We start from the raw sequence: 17,690 nt of genomic DNA, 5'->3' as shown, positions 1-17,690 counted from the left end.
GTTTCAGCAGGCAGCCCCTGGCCAAAGGTGAGGGATGGAAGAGGGGGCAGGAGAAGAAGAGAAAGAGCGAGAAAGGAGAGTGACAGAGAAGGCTGGTGGTGGGAGGTGTAGATACTGGGGGAGGGTGAGTGAGGGGAGGGGAGAGAGAAGGGAAAAAAATGTCCTGCCTATTGTTCCAGCCTAACATATAAGGGAGGCTCTGGTCTCCCGCCCAGTACTCCTGGCTGATTGCTTCTGTCACTGCTAATAAAGACGAGCTGAGAACCAGGCTGGGCAGAAGCCAGCGCTCCTGTGATGCAGGGGCTCGGTTCCAGTTTCCTGTCAACAACAGTGTCTCAGTCAGACTCAGAGGCATGAACAGACCTGGCCCCGCGGCTGGAGGGTGAGTTGCAAAAAAAAAATTAGAGTTAACCATTACTCCCAACAAGGTAAGAAAGGGACGGATCTTGGGGAAGGCATGTTATTGGGGTAATGTGGTACAAATTATATTAACTGTGTATCTATCAAATGTATTCATGGTGAATCTAAATGGATGAGATGTTCCGTCTTTTATCTTTTAACTTATTTTAGCAATATATTTGTAGAGCGGATTTACAATACAAACTTTCAGGCCAGCTAATAGTAAACTGGCTTTAGCAAATAATTATTTGACTCAATTTCCCACACAGGCTTTCTTAATTGTGTCCACCACTTCTATTGTCGAATTGATATTCCACATAGAAGGGCGGGGCACATTAAGTGTATTAAAATGAGGGATCGTTTTTTATTTAAAGAATAACATATTAAGATTTTGTTTTATCTTAAATGACCCGGTAAATTGACGAGTCGGCGCGCATTACTTTCGCCCAGTTGGTTCAGATTGTCCAGTGTGCCTGAAGCGGTCTCCAGCGCTCAACAGGTGTTCCGAACGCACTGAGCTCTTTAAACTTCATCTCAATTTCTGAGAAATATCATTAGCATCGTAGATATGAAGTTCCAAAAAAGTATAGGTGAAAATGTTGTGAAGAGAGGTCAAGGAAGAAGAGAAAGGGTTGTGAATATTTTGACGCCGATGCATCACTGGCTTATCTCTCCGTGTTTTTTTTTGTATTAACAACGCTGCGACATTTCAATCCTAAAATGGAGAGGCGCGGGGGAGATTATCGGAGAACGTTAAAATATTCAGGGCTCACGAGTTAGGAGAGTGTGTGAGGGTCGTCGTGGCAGGTGACGCGTAGGTACAAAACAACGTAAGCATTTCCGAGTTAAAGTTTTGGATTTGGTGGTGAAAGACTGGACGTGCGAGAAGCTACAGTTGACCGCATCCCTACCAATTCCTCGCTGTCACATCCAGAACTTCTGGCTGATTTGGGAGAGACGGCTGTCTCAAATGCAAGTATTTCTGCCCTCTTTTTAAAAAAAAACAACCCGCTCCATTAGTTTAATAAATGGTGCTCAGTGTCCAGTTTGAATTTGTCATCGCGCCTCCAGTTTACGGACTACGGCGTCTCTCCGTCGTGTTTCTTGCTCGGTCGTGTTTCTCGCTGCTTTGCGCGTGACCTCGGTTTTCTTCCCCCTTTCTGCATCGGTATCTGTGAATCTCTGGATCTCGGTGTCCGCGTGTGTCTCACCTGATCTCTGTCTGCTCCTCTCCTGGGTGTTTTGCTTTGAATCCTTCCCTGAATATCTGCCGTCGTGTCTGCATCTCAGTCTATCTGCCACTGTCGTGTCATTGTGTGTCCACAATCTACTGCGCAGTTGGGGGGGGGGGGATGGTATTTATTGCTTTTCATTTAACCTTAGAGTTATGCTTTCTTTTTCGATGACATTACATTAATTTCGTGGGTAATCCAGGAATTCTATACATTGACCATCAGGTTAGTATAACTGATAAATCCTACACATCTCTAACATTAATCTCGCTACATATCGAAACTCCTGAGAGTGTACTGGATTAAAAAATGTAATTTGCAGATTTCGTACATTAGCAGATCCAGGTCCATTCACCCGTCAGCTCAACCCCAAATTTAGTGTCCTGTAAAAGGTGAATGTACTTAGTGGACACTAACTGTAGATCTGTGTATTTGTCTACCCTTTTCATATCTTCAATGGTTTACTAGGTAAACTGGGACCTACTCGGCGGGGTTCTATAACCCTTGTCCTTTGGCCTCAATATGCGCAAAATCAAACACAGCGACTTAAGACAAAAATGTAAACCAAGTAAAATCAAATATCTGAGACGCCATTGACTGGACATCAAGGATTAGATTTTTTACGCGAACATACGAATTGCTATGTTCTTCCTCTCGCTGTGGTTAATAGCCCTCAATGGATTTGAGGCTCAGGGTATTTTGGGTTTTAACTGAGCACCTGTTTCATTCTCGCGTTGAGTACTGATTGAGAGGTGAGGATGGTCCTTCGTTTCAGCACTGAGAGAGGGACAGCGCCCCAGCTGTACATTCTGCCACGTGTTCAGTGCTACCTCTCAATTCTGTTTATTCTTCGGCCAATTCTGTAACCAACCGTGCAGTCGTCTGGCAATTATTTATACAGCGGCCAGTGCAGCCTATTCCTAGCAGTTCGCTATAGCCCAGAGCACGGAAATAAATAATTCCCAGATGAAGGGTCTCGGCCCGAAACGTCAACACATATTCCTTTCCATAGATGCTGCCTGACCTGAGTTCCTCCAGCATTTGTCTGTATTACTCTAATTTTTTTTTTTGTAGCTGATCGCTAGTTTTATCCTGGATTTTATTGTCCTCACTATTTAGTTCACAATAGTGGCTACTCACCTGAATTTCCAGTTTGATTTCTAATGCAAGATTTATCATTCTACTTAATAACAACATAAAATCAAATTCTATTCCCCAGAACCTTCATCTAGACTCTTTTCCTCATTATCCAAATCTTTCAAACTACACATTTTCTTCACTTTTGATATTTTACAAAAATCACCGTTTCACGATTTGTCCTGCCTTTTCCTCTCTTGAACATTACTGGTAATCCTTCATCTGGATTTCTACCCTGAAGTAAAATACCCATTTATCCAATTCTTTATTCCCAGTATCCAGCTGTTGGGCATCACCAGGATCAGAATTATCCTATTGATGACCTACTGGAGAAGCTACATGTTACAGCAGAATCTGCCACGTTCTATCAGAAATAGTTCCTACTGAAATCTAATTACAGGCCCTTTACATGTGCAGTTTGAGACATGTCAGTTCTGTAGTTGACAACAACGACAGTGAATCTATAAAATTTCAAGTGTATAACCCTGGTAACCATATTTGTTCTTCTAAAGCACCCATCGCATTAATGCCCCAGGCAGAACCTCAGATTAGAGCTGCTTTCTAAATGAATTGGACTCCTTTTGTGCTTTGAAAACAGCCAGCATTTTGTTAACAATTAACTCTTTGAAGATTGCATTAGCATTTCTGCATTGTAATAAAAGTATCATGTGACTCAATTAAAACTGCATTTGCAGAATGTGATTAGGAAGAATAGATTACCTTAATCAGGATGTGATTATATTCCCACATACCAAGTGATTTATATATCAAGTAGGTTAAAAATCAATAAAAGTTCTCAGACAGTTTCACTAGCCTCTGAGTAGTGTTGTACACCCAGTGGCCACTTTATTAGGTACCCCCTGTACCTAATAAAGTGGCTTCAGAGTTTATGTTTGTGCCTTTCTGCTACGGTGCCCTATCCACTTCAATATTTGATGTATTGTGTGTTCAGAGATGCTGTTCCACACTATGCTGTTGTAACATGTGGTTATTTGAGTTACTGTTACCTTCCTGTCATCTTGAACCAATCTGAATATTTTCCTCTGACCTCTCTTATTAGCAAGGCATTTTGCCCACAGAACTGACTACCATTCACTGGGTTTTTTTTGTTTGTTTTTTCGCCATTCTAGAGACTGTTTTGTTAGAAAAAAAGTAGATCAGCAGTCGCTGAGATACTCAAACCACCCCATCAAGCACCAACAATCATTCCACGGCCAGAGTCCATTAGATCACATTTCTTCCCCATTCTGTTGTTTGGTCTGAACAACAACTGAAGCTCTTAACCATGTTTGTATGCTTTTATGCATTGAGTTGCTGCCACATGAGTGGCTGATTAGATATTTGCATTAACGACCAGGTGGACAGGTGTATCTAATAAAATGGCTACTGAGTGTAGTCATGTTACAGGAGAACTTATATTTATGTAGCTTTTTTTCATGACTTTGAGATACTCTAATGTACTTGCAGCTGTTGTAGCAGTTTTGAAGTACAGTCATTGTATTGTATGTGATCTTGTAATTCAGGTAACTTTCTAAACATGGCAGCCACTTTACACAGATTAAATTCCAAGTAGCAACAATGTGATTATGTTATTTTTGTTTTACTTTGGATGATGTTGTATGACATTGGCTTGTCAAATGGGAGAACTTCGACACCATGCCTCAAATTAAAGCCATTAGATCTTTTACACCAACCTTGGAGTTTAACATCACAGGCAAAAACAGCATCCTCAACAGCATTGTATTTGACTTGGTACTACAATGGACTTCAGACCACTGGATTTACACCATCAGAGTCAGATATTGGAATATTACCCAATTAGCTATGGATGGCCTCAGTTTAACAATGAGCTGTGTCTGACCACATAATAAACGTGGATAAAATTATACATTTTCTTTATAAGTGATAGGGTGTAAAATATAATTTGACATAGAACACCTGGTAGTACATTAATCCAAAAATGTTATTACATTATTGAAATGTAGATCATTTCTAGACTGATGATTCAATGCATAGTATGAGGCTAATTGGAAATATTTGGAATATCATGGTAATTTATAAAAAAAATTCTCTAAGCCCCTAGAATAATAATCATGATGCTACCATGCTGTGATGACAATAAATGGAAAGTTTAAAGGCATAAGTATGTTCAATGAGTATAAAACATCAACTGTTTATTCCCCTCTATAGATGCTGCCCAAAGCCAGACAGTGGTGTAATAGCATCCGCACCAGACTTTGAAGCAAATGGTCCCAAGTTCAAATCAGGCCAGCCCTTTGCGTGCTTTCCATCCGTGCTTGGCTCAGCTTAGAGTTAGCAACTCGGCTTCATAAAAAACAGTCAAATGCTAAGGAAGCGGTAAGGATGCCGCCTGATGCTCCATAGAGCGTGAAAAGGAACAGCAATAGATGTTGCCTGGCTGTTGAGTACCTTCTGCATTTTGTGGGTGTTGCTCTGGATTTCCAACATTTGCGGAATCTCTTGTATTTATGGGTATGTTTGGTTTGGAATGAAACAGAATGTTTATTTTTATTACAAATAATGAGGCATTCAGATGGCAGTTGTATGGATAAGTCACCAGCAAATAAAGGAAAAAAAAGTTACGACAAAAGTACAGTACATCAGCGATGAACAAGTATTGGGTAGTATCCCTGGTTTAAAAAGATTGTAAGAAGGATAGGCTGAGAGAGCTAAATTGGTTGAAATAGAGGCACCTTTCAAAGGAGAATAAAATCAGATGGGGAAATCAACAGCCAAGACAAGAACGTAGACAAGACACAGAGAGAAGATCAAAGATACAAAAGAAAACTGGAATCAAACTACGTTTGTTTAAGTTTCACTGGAAGTTTAATCTGTGATTAATGGGTTTAGTTACTTCTGTTGTGATCCATAAGATTCTTAAAGTTTACAGGATGGGAATCAAATAGTGGTTTCATGATTAATACGATACCGATGGCTCAATCAGGTTATATTGTTGATATTATTGGCATTGGAAGAGATAACCCATCTTTACTGGATCACTAATACATTGATGTGGCTGGATCCGTAGGAACTTATAAACACATGGGGAATAATTTCTGTTCCTCTTATTTTTTGTCTGGTGCTTGCAACTCGTGCTGTCTCTTCATCTTCAATCCTGAGGTGCCTGGACCTCAAATGCATCTCCTCATTTTGTGCTTTCAGTGCATTTAGCCTTACAGTTTTCAAGTTGTCTGCTGCAGCTGCTAATGAACGTACCAGTTTTAGTTATGAACTTCATTCAGGCCTGGTATGCTACGAAGAGGAAATTCAGCTGATGTTGTTAAAGACTAAAATTAGAGTTTGTCAGGATGATTACAAACAAAGGATTACTGGGCAGGAACTGTTGATATATACGCAAGGTAGCAAATTACTTGTCAGCTAAGTCCCATAAACAAAAGCTATGAGTACAGACTAAGGTATCAGTTATTATTAATGAGGCAAGAATGTTCATCGAAACATGTTCTTTGTGCCTTAGAATCTTTGGAATCTACTTGAATTAAAATGATCAAAACCAAATCACTGGCAATGCGTTACATCTCAGTCCTAAACTCAATATTAATACGGATTGAGCATTCAAGTTAGGGAGTTGGTCTTTAACTTAGAAACAGCTGACCACAATCTGCTACCATCTAATTTAGGCTGATCCTAAATTAATTGAATTTTACTTTGTAACAACAACATCAGGTTCTATTTCAATGCAGGACCTTACTCGACAAGAGCCATTTATTTATTTATTGAGATACAGTGCGGAATAGGCCTTTCTGGCCCTTCAAGTCATGCTGCCCGGCAATCCCCTGATTTAACCTGAGCCTAATTACTTGACAATTTACAATGACCAATTAGCCTACCAACTGGTATGTCTTGGGACTGTGGGAGGAAACTGAAGCACCCGGAGGAACCCGTGCAGTACAACGTGGGAGAATGTACAAACTCCGTACAGGCAGCAGTGGAAACTGAACCCTATTTTTGTAAAGCGTTCAGCTAACCACTATGCTACCGTGCCACCCGACAGTAAACATCATGGCATATGCCTTGTAGTGTTAAAGGAGGTAGCTGTGACCAGCAATCCTGCTAAGTGAGGTTATTGGCTTGAATCTGTATCACATTTTTTGTACTTAATGCTTCTGGGCTTTTAATTCAAAGATGCAGGTTAAAAATCATGATACTGGCTTGGTATTTGCATCAATATTTGTAACCGCCATACTAAAGTGCAAACAGAACAGTTGTAGTGAACACACCAAACTTTAGCTTTTCAACAGAGAGTGAATGTGCTTGGCCTAAGCAGTTTGAATCTTACGAGCACTCCGAGCTAGTAACTTGTACCGTGTGGCTGTTTAAACGCTGGCACTAGCAACCTGCATACAGAGTTTCAATGTGAATCCCATTGTATGAAGAGTCGGTGCTTCATCTTGGAAATTTGCCCTTTTGGATTCCTGAATCACTTCATTTGGAGACTACAGTGGGTTTTCTACTAAAAAGACACCCAGCCAACAAAGAAAGACTTTTCCTCTATCACTTATTTTCTTCACAGTTGACTTTTAATTTTCATCCCAGCTGCAACTCTTTACACCTTTCATTACGCTAAGCCATATCATTCAAAATGGGCATTTTAGTGTTTCATTTCAGTTCCTATTGCTATGTAGAGAAGGAATTACACGAGCAGAATCTTACATTAATTGTGTTTCTGTGCATTTTTAAAATCAAGAGCAATATAAATTGCTCTCAGTTATACAATCATTATTGTATAAACCCTTGCTAGGTGGTTATCGGGATATGTTTTGGTAAACTTACTCAACCAGAAAATTACTTCAGTCCATTGCAATTTTGTTTTTAAACTGAAATCTGTAGCCATTAATGTTCTCTTGTCATGTTAACGGGAATCTATTGTTTAATGAAATCTTGTTATTTGTGAGATTGTTCCTCATCAGGTACATACACACACACATATTTTGACATCATGTTGGGGTGTTTGATTAATACTCCTATAGGGTACAGTAACTCTGACTAGTTATTGGCCGCTCCCCAGAAACTTCGTTTTTTTTTTAATTGCAGTTTCTACTTCCATTAATTTTTACTATTATAATGTTTTTATGACAGAATTAAAGTCATTGTGAATAGCAATCCTTAATGAGGAGGTAACTGAAAAAAAGCAGTCCCTCTTATAAATGAAAAAGTGAAATTGCCCACAACACAGCAAAGAAAATCTGAGCTATTCATGTGAGCATCGGCCACTCTGCTGACAGGATTTCACTTTTATACCAGATCCACTGTCTCCATGAGGCCTATGCCTAATTTTTGGATGCAATTCAGTGATTTCGGGAGAGAAGGAGATGAAAAGGGAGAGAGGTTGTACACACAAATAAGCCGGAAGAACTCAACAGGTCAGGCAGCAATAGGGAGAGGAATAAACAGTTGACATTTCAAGCTGAGACCCTTCATCAAGACAGAAAGTTCTTCACTTTCCACTGTGTACACTTTTTTATTCAAACTACAGACTATAGCAAACAACAGGAATTCTGCAGATGCTGGAAATTCAAGCAACACACATCAAAGTTGCTGGTGAACGCTCTATCCCTCCCTCTCCTGTCTTCTCCTATCATTTTGGATCTCCCCCTCCCCCTCCAACTTTCAAATCTCTTACTCATTCTTCCTTCAGTTAGTCCTGAAGAAGGGTCTCGGCCTGAAACGTCGACTGCACCTCTTCCTACAGATGCTGCTTGGCCTGCTGCGTTCACCAGCAACTTTGATGTGTGTTGCTACAGACTATAGAGTGAGTCTCACTGTCTTTGCCCTGTTACATCCTCATATAGCTGGAAATCATTTACAAATATAATGGTGGCAAATACCCTTTTTCTTCAGGGGTATTATCCCTGTGTCAGACCAACAGAGGTTAAAAGTATACATAAAAAACATGGTGGGCTCTGTGCAGTCATTCAATATTGCCGTAACTGGATCTCAGTATAACCATTTCACCATCCCTTCGATTCCTACTGTGCCAAAAGTAAGCCTCAAATACACTCTGTGGCCACTTTATTAGGTATACCTGCTCATATCATGTGGCAGCAACTCAATGTATATAAGCATTCAGACATCGTCGAGAGGTTCGTTTGTTGTTCAAGCCAAACATCAGAATGGGGAAGAAAAGTGATCTAAATGACTTTGACCGTGGAATGATTGATGGTGCCAGTCAGGGTGGTTTAAGTATTTCAGAAACTGCTGATCTTCTGGGATTTTACAAAGAATGGTGCGAAAAAGAAACAAAAAAAAAAAAAATCCAGTGAGTGGCAGTCAGTCTCTGTTAATGAGAGAGGTCAGAGGAGAATGGCCAGACTGGTTCAAGCTGACAGGAAGGCGACAGTAACTCAAATAACCATGTGTTACAACAGTGGAGAGCAGAAGAGCATCTCTGAATACACAGCACACCAACCTTTAAGTGGATGGGCTACAGCAGCAGAAGACCACGATCATGCACTCAGTGTCCACCTCATTAGATAACAGGAGGTACTTTATAGAGTAGCCACTAAGTGTAGTTTTAGAAACTAAATGGAGATGAGAACTCCAAAGGGGTTCAGTGAAAAAAAAGGTCTTTGTAACTCAGCACTAAAGCATGTGAATACAAGGGTGGTTTAGGCATCAAGCATTAGAAGTCGAGTTTGGCTGCACTTCAGAGCAGAGCTGGACAAAAAGGTTGGCCTATGCATTCTGAAACAGAGGAAGAAATGGAATGACACAGTACTAATCAGCAACTGAATTAATTTTGTTTAATAACAAACTAAATTGTGCTATCCTGACCAAATGTACCGCTAATGTAAGATCCATTATTCCAGAAGCCTCGTAATCACCCTCTTCATAATCTGTCCTTTCTCCCTGCCCCACTATTCCTCACAGGCAGGGTTATTTCACTTGCTCTTAAAGAGTTAAAATTGCTGAAATCTGGTTAAACATTGCAGAGTTGTGGTAATTGTTTTTTAATTAGTTTCCAGGGTAACCATGTCAGTGTTTTTTTTAAATAACATCCTTGATCTTGTTTAGTTTTTGGTTTCTCTTTTATTCGGAGCCTTCGAACTGTCGCTGTGTCTTTCTTGTTTTTTCTTTGGATTCCGTGTGTTTTCCTGTCTCTTTTTTAATCCTTCTATGTTTGTTTTTTTTACTTCCCTTTTGTCTGTCTCTTTTTGCCTAAATCTCTTTTCTTTTCTCTCTGAATGTTTTATTTGTCATGTTCCCTTCCAACCTTTGTTAATTCAGTCTGTTTGGTTCCACTATAACCAGATGTCTCTCCTCCAAAGCTCACAGGCTCGAAGAGCTGACTGCATGCAGCTAAGAGGAGGTCCCTAGATGCTCTCTGTAAAGGTTAGTCTGAATATATTTTGCCATTTTCTTCTCTTTGAGCTGTAATTATCATTGCTTGGTTTCTAGGTAACCTCAGTCACAGCTCTAATGCCTCTTGGCCTTCTTGTGTATGAGCGCATGTCATATTTCTAATTAAGGAAATATTTTCTGTCTGGGAAAGATTATATTGTTAACGGATTTGGCTGCAGCCTTGCCTATGAGCTCCTACTTCTATTTGTTTTTCTAAACTCATGATCTACTCATCTCCCCTACTGCAAATGAGGAGAATCAGTGAAAAGAGCTGAAGGTTAACTCAAACCAGGTTAACAAAGATGTGAATCAAATACAGTACTGTGCAAAAGTCTTAGGCACATATATATAGCTAGAGTGCCTACAAATTTTGCAGAGTACTCCAGTAGTCATGTATTGCACTGTACTACAGCCACAAAAAAAACGCAAATTTTATGGCATATGTGAGTGATGAAAAACCTGATTCTGATATGGGTCTCTATTGTAGACTGAGAGCGGGAAGGGGGCAGGGAGAGGGGAATCATGGTTGAGAAAAAGGGAAGGGAGAGTGGAGGGGGTGGGAAGCACTAGAAAGACATTCTGTAATGATCAATAAACCAATTGTTAGGAATCAAGTGACGTTGCCTGATGTTTAAGGGCAGGGTATGTCTGCACCTGCGCCACCTCTCCTCCCATCCCTGGCATTCCTGCTCTGCCACCTGTCCCAAACCCCTCCCAGGGCACTCCACCCTCACCATTCCTGACAGTGTCTGCTCCCACCAGATTTACAAACTCACCCTCTACTTCACATTGACAAGTATAGTACTGTGCAAAAGTCTTAGGCACCCTAACTCATATGCATAGAGCCAAGGCTCAACAACTAAGCTGTGCTGAGTCTGAATTGGTCTCAGGATCTTTGGTTTCATGAAGGGGAAAGTATACCACTGCTGTCTATAAGGAGTTTGTACGTTCTCCCTATGACCACGTGGGTTTCCTCCGGGTGCTCCCGTTTCCTCCCACAGCCCAAGACAAACTGGTTGGTAGGTTAATTGGTCATTGTAAATTGTCCTGCGATTAGAGAGGGTTAAATCAGGGGTTGCTGGACGGTGCAGCTTTACTTCAATAAATAAATAAATATACAGCCCACATACTTGTTCCTGCTTTCTTTCGTTCGACATCCGTTTCAAAATGTATGGTGAAGTTATGCAGGTAATCGGGAAATTGTGGGAAAACATTTTACACATTGCAACAAAGGAGGATCCTATTGTGATTTTTCTGAAGATGTTGGGCTGTAAAGCCGAGCTTCTTTCTCTGCTACAATCTGTAAAGTGGTCTGCAAGGTAATAAAAGGTCTTTGAAAGAGCTAAGCGCAGTGTAAGTCTACCTGTAACAGAAATTGTGAGAGGTAGTCTGCAAGTCAGGCAGTAATCAAGGAGAGAGAAAAGTTTAACTTTTCAGTCCTCCAATAGAATAGGAGTGTTTTCATGGAGCAGGATACTTATTATTCTGCTGATAGAAAAATATACGGACAATCACTGACTGAATCAATACCAAAACCCAAAGCATCCCTTTTCTATAATTTCTAAATTTCTATGTTTTACTCCTGGGACAAGAAATTTGGTGGGGATGGGAAGGGAATAATGGCCAATAATGGAGATGGAGGCTGGATTTATTCTCCAGATTTTGGGCTCAATTCCTTTGGAAATCTGTGAGTGTTTTCCTTCTACGTATTTCCTCAGCCAACTAAATAGGCGAGACATAACTTCTATCAAATAGATTATACCCTGGCATGAAAAGGAATAAGAGGGTGCTTTAGAATTGAGGCCTGCTAGATTTAGGAACTAAATAATTTGGGTAGAATCGGATGTAGATTAATTAAATATAGGCTTAGGAAGGTGTTTAAATGCTGGGAGAGAACTGATGTAGTAGGCTTATTGCTTTTCACATCTTTTTTAAGAGATACAGTGCAGAACAGAAGACACCCAGCATCCCGCCTATTTAACACCTCCCTATTCACAGGATGCGGCGTGTGGCCAAGTGGTTAGGGCATTGGACTAGTGATCTGAAGGTCGTGGGTTCGAGCCTCAGCCAAGGCAGCATGTGTGTCCTTGAGCAAGGCACTTAACTACACAATGCTCCAGTCTACCCAGCTGAGAATAGGTACCAGCAAAAATGCTGGGAGTTAACCTCGCCATAGACTGACGTCCTATCTGGGGGGGGGGGGGAGTCTCGTACTCTCAGTCGCTTCACGCCACAGAAACCGGCATAAGCACCGGCCTGATGGGCCACAAGGCTCGTGACAGACTTTAAAATAAAAAATTCACAGGATAATTTACTGACACGTCTTTGGGCTGTGGGAGGAAACCGGAGCACCCGGAGGAAACTCACACGGTCAAGGGGAGAACATGCAAACTCCTTAGGGGTGGCGCTGGCATTGAACTCAGAACCCTGGATTCCCCCGAGCTGTAATAGCATCTCGCTAACTGCTATGCTACCGTGGTGCCCTACATTTTATCTCACCTCGAACCGGAATAAAAGGATGGTTTAGAATTGAGACTGGCTAGATTTAGGAGTTAAATAGTTTGGATGGAATCAGATATAGATAGATTAAATATAGGCTTGGGAAGTGGTTTAAATACTGGATGAGAAATAATGGTAGGAAATCTTACTACTTTTGGCATTTTGAGGGATAATCTCCAGGATAGAGTGAACTGTACATGGTGGAAATAAGATTTAAACTGGTGAGGTGGAATGTATTATCGGGTAGAATATAAATATGAAAACCCTCAATGAGACAGGAAGCATCAGTGGAAAGAGAAACAAATGTTAGCATATCAGGCCGATGACCTTTCTCCGATAAGTTAAAGATTTTCAACAGTTGTTGTATTTTACTTTAGTTGATCATAAATACTATGTCAGATGGCTGTTTCTCACTCCATGCTTTATGACAGTCAATCGAGGTATGAATGCCTACAAGTTTCTTTTGTCTCCCTTTGTCTGCTTGAAGACATGAACTTGACAAAATACAGATTGACAGCCAGTAGTCATCCTCGAGATCGGATTTATTTTGTCTATTTGGATAGGTATTCAACCTTGATCATCATCAAGGCTAATTCAGAGACTGCTTTCTTCCAATGACAATAACCCATCATTTATTGCCCATTCTGAGATACAACATAGTGAGATTCTTTTGACTGAGCAAAATGTAAGTTCAGCTCTATTCAAGGGCATTCACAAGAGGGGACCTTGGACGATAGCTGCCCCTAATAACATTACTTCAATGTGTATAATATATATGTATTTAACATGCCTTCCAAACCTATCACATTTAAATTCTTACACATTACCATAATTGTGTTGATGTGGAACTGGGGTCACACCTAATCAGAACAAGGAAGGATGTTTGCATTAGCTCTACATGTACGCTGTGCAAAAGTCTAAGGCACACCCATATAGCTAGGGTGCCTAAGGCTTTTGCACAGTACTGTATTTGTCAATGTGGAGCAGAGAGCGAGTTTATAAACCTGGTAGGATCAGAGGATGTTGGAAATGGTGAGGGTTGAGTGCCGCAGGAGCAGGGTGGGGCAGGTGACAGAGAAGGAGTGCCAGGGGTGTGCGGCGGGGTGGTGTAGGTGCAGACCTGCCCAGCCCTGAGACACCAGGGAAGGTTATTTGATTTCATACGATTGGTTTATTGATCATCACAGAGTGTCTCTCTGGTGATTCCCACTCCCGCTCCTTTTCCCAATCATTATTCCCCTCTTCTTAGAAGTGTTTGGTTTTCCGCGAACAATTCTGTAAACAAACACACAGACCTTGATCTTATTTATGAGCCAATACGGGCAAAACTCCAGACCACAACACACGAAGTTCACTGCACAGCCAATCAGCGATGAGATTTCATCCTCACATCACAATCGAGTTTCTGAAAAGACAACCAATCAGCTATTTGAATTGTATATAAAGGCCAAGCATTCAGGGGACACGCCACAATCAACAGCACATTCACGATGTCTTCTCGCATGGTGATGAAACGTTTGCAAGGAAATTGCCAAGATTGGAGAGCAGCTCAACCCAACCATCCACCACCTGAGGTATGCCTCTTTTAACTTACTCATAGAGTCATCCAGAATGGGAACAGGGCATTCTAAGTCTACACCAAGCATCAAGCTTCCATTTACATTAACACAAGAGATTCCATCTGCATTAATCCCATTTTTTAAAATTCTCTCAACATACAAGCTGCCAGAGTAAGTGGTAGAGACAGGTAAAACTACAATGTTTAAAAGCCATTTAAAATAGAATAGGATTATAAGAATATGAGCTAAATGCAGGCAACTGGGAATAGCTCAAAAGGCATCTTGGTTAGTATGGGGAAGATGGGCCGAAGGGCCTGTCTCCATTTTGTATAAGCTTCATGACTCTGTTCCTGCCAATTTCCTCCCAGATCCAGTTTCTATCACTCACCTACAAAACAACCTGCCACTTCTTGCTAATTCCAGCATTTTGTTTTTAACATTACTTTCAAATAAACAATATTCTAATTCCTGAAGTGTAGTGGTGGGGCTTGAACTGAATGTGCCCCAGTTACCCGTGACTGTGTCAGTGCTACCTCCAATAATAAGCCTGCACCCATCAATAAACCAGTCAGTTATCCTGGCTGCCCTGGTCTGGTGCGATTCTGTGAATACCAAGCAGTCCGTGATTAAGGAAAGATGCACCTCAGGGCTCAGATTTCTGGCTTCTCAGAGGAAGGAAAGTGATAAAAAAGGATGAAGCACTTCAACACCTGGCAACCAGAGTGGCAATATTCCTGCACCGATGACGCACTCACTTAACCATCCCCGTGCCAGGCCCCTCCACTCGAATTTTGCTTTTTATTTGCTGGATGTCTGTACAGAATAAAAGGCAGACACCCCACCTTTTGAGAGCTGAAGCATTTGAGAATTGGCGCAGAATACCAAGGCACTTTTGTTTCGGGCCAGCTCGATGTGACTGGGTGCCTGGGAAGAATCCTGCTGGTGAATAAAAATTAAAAGAGGCGGATATTCGCAGAGATAATGGTCATCTGCTCTGAGATTGGATTGTGGGGTGACACAGTAGTGTAGTGGTTAGTATAATGCTTTACAGTACAGGAGATCAGGGTTCAGTTACTGCTGCTGCCTGTAAGGAGTTTAGATATTCTCCCCATCAACATATGGGTTTCCTCCAGCTGCTCCAGTTTCCTCTCGCAGTCCAAAGACGTACTGGTTGGTAGGTTAATTGGTCATTGTAAATTGTTCCGTGGTAAGGCTAGAGTTAACTCAGTGGGTTGCTGGGTGGCATGACTCAAAAGGCCTACTCCATGCTGCACCTCAATCAATCAATAAATCAAAAACATTTTTTGGATATGATGGTGATGCTATTTTATTTACTTTGGTGATGATAGTGACAAAAATCACTTATACTGTATATAGAGCCACACACACAGAATGCTGGGGGAGCTCAGCAGGTCAGACAGCATCTATGGAGAGGAGTAAGCAGTCAGTGTTTCCAGCTGAGACCCTTCATCAGAATCCTGATGTAGGGTGTGATATGTCGACTGTTTATTCCTCTTCATAGATGCTGCCTGACCTGCTGAGTTCCTCCAGCGTTTTGAATGCATTGCTCTGGATTTCCAGCATCTGCAGAATCTCTTGTGTTTATCACAAACACATGCATATGTAAAACAATATATAAAACAAGCTTTAAACTAGAAATACATCCTCAGATTTATTAGGTAAAAATTGAACATCACTTTCATAAAAAGTGACTAATTCTTTCACCAGGCAGTTACTGAGCTAATGGAGGAGAGAGGTGGAGGAGTTAAAGGATTTCAGGAATTTATGAGCTCAGGCAGTCAGATGTCCAGTGACTGTTTTGAAACTAATGAAAATTAAGAATGTGCAAGGGGCCATTGTTATGGATAATAGAGATCACAGAAGGTTTTGAGGCTGGAGGGGTGATGGAGGTCTCTGAACCCTTGAAGGGATTCAAATTTGATGCACTCTGCCTCACAATGCAGGACTACAGTGAGGCTGAAATGATGGATGAACAAAGTAGACACTAAAGTAGTGAATATCTAACTCCAGACATCAATTTTAAACATCGATAGGTTATGGGAGAAAAGGGGAGGGATGTTTCAAAATCCTCATTATTGGTGTTCTGCTCAATTCTGCTAATTATTATTTATTATTAATTACTGTTTATTTGCATTTCCATACATTCCACTATTTTCACATAAAAATTGTGGAATATCAGAATGGGTGTTGGAGAAATGAGTTGAGTTAGCCAGTGAGTCTATGTTTCTTTCCTCTGCTCAGTGAGGCAATTTTTGTTTTACACACAAACCTCTGGCAAGGAGTTGGTCGAGTTTATATCAATAGTGCAATGCAGTTAGATTTCTCAGAAAACACAACAGATTTTGCCTAAAATTGTTTTAATGTGTAAACTCTTTCACTACCACCTTTTGGAAAGCACGTGCGTGTCTCTGCAATGTCCTGATTGACTCTGAGAATGTGTTTTTCTCGGTGGCCGTCTCTATTTCATTTGTGCTTCTTTCATTTTAATCATAATACTTATGCTTACTTCTCTGTGTTATTTACTCCCTCAATATGTGAGCAGTTATGTTTCTTGTGTGTGTATGTTTTATTGTACAAGTTACTGTCTCTATGTGTATGCCTTAGTGATATTGATGATTCTTGTCTGTGTCTGTCTCTCTGTGTATATGTCCATGTCTATATTTTTTTCTGTGTAGGTGTGTGATTTTTATGATCCTTGCTCTATAGTGCATACCTGTGCATGTGTGTAAGATTGTGTAATTGTTTTCTATTTTCATTTATTTCGATACAGTGTGGAATAGGCCCTTCTGGTCCTTCAAGTCACACTGCCCAGTAACCCTAATTTAACCCAAGATTAATCAAGGATGATTTACAATAACCAATTAACCTACCAACCTGTATGTCTTTGGACTGTGGGAGCAAACCAGAGCACCCAGAAGAAATCCACGTGGTCACTGGGAGAATGTACAAACTCCTTTCAGGCAGCAGTTAGAATTGAACCAGGATCACTAGTACTGTAAAGTGTTGTGCTAACCACTACACTACTGTACCAACTGTGTGCCTTCCTGTCCTTCTCTTACTGACATGAATTTCTGTGTGTGTGTGTGTGTGTGTGTATGTGAACGTGAATGTCTGTAAGTGCACATTTTTCCACTCTTCTCACCATGTATTTCTTTCTCTTTCTATGTCAATCTGCTTCTTAATGCACTTCCACGCCACCATTTTTCATACTACTTACGAAGAATTATCTGCAGAACATTACAGCACAGAAGTAGGCCTTTCAGCCCGACAAATCTGCCCTGATGCTGCTCCACATGGGCATCCAGCTCACTTCATCTGTAATCCTATCAGCATATTCTTACATTCCCTTTTCCTTTTAAGTACCTTTCTAGATTACACTAAAAGAATCTGATGGACTTAATTAGCCCTTCTAGTTTTCTGAGGCTTTATAAGACATTGATCAGAGCATATTTGGAGTATGTGA

General features: G+C 40.8%; 1 long non-coding RNA gene across 3 annotated transcripts in view; it reads left to right on the top strand.

Moving 5' to 3' along the window:
• The first annotated feature begins 292 nt into the window (after positions 1-292).
• Positions 293-17,690, top strand: part of LOC140209456 (uncharacterized) — a 43,236-nt gene continuing 25,838 nt past the window's right edge. For 2 of the 3 annotated variants that reach the window (XR_011888985.1, XR_011888984.1), the window contains exon 1: positions 9,898-10,139. This is a non-coding gene — a long non-coding RNA (uncharacterized lncRNA). Of the gene's footprint in view, positions 383-9,897; positions 10,140-17,690 lie in introns of those variants that run through there. The other variant, XR_011888986.1, reaches the window with a different exon arrangement.

Source organism: Mobula birostris, chromosome 14 (assembly GCF_030028105.1).
Source record: "Mobula birostris isolate sMobBir1 chromosome 14, sMobBir1.hap1, whole genome shotgun sequence".
Lineage (NCBI taxonomy): Eukaryota > Metazoa > Chordata > Chondrichthyes > Myliobatiformes > Myliobatidae > Mobula > Mobula birostris.
This window is presented reverse-complemented; position numbering and strand designations above follow the sequence as displayed.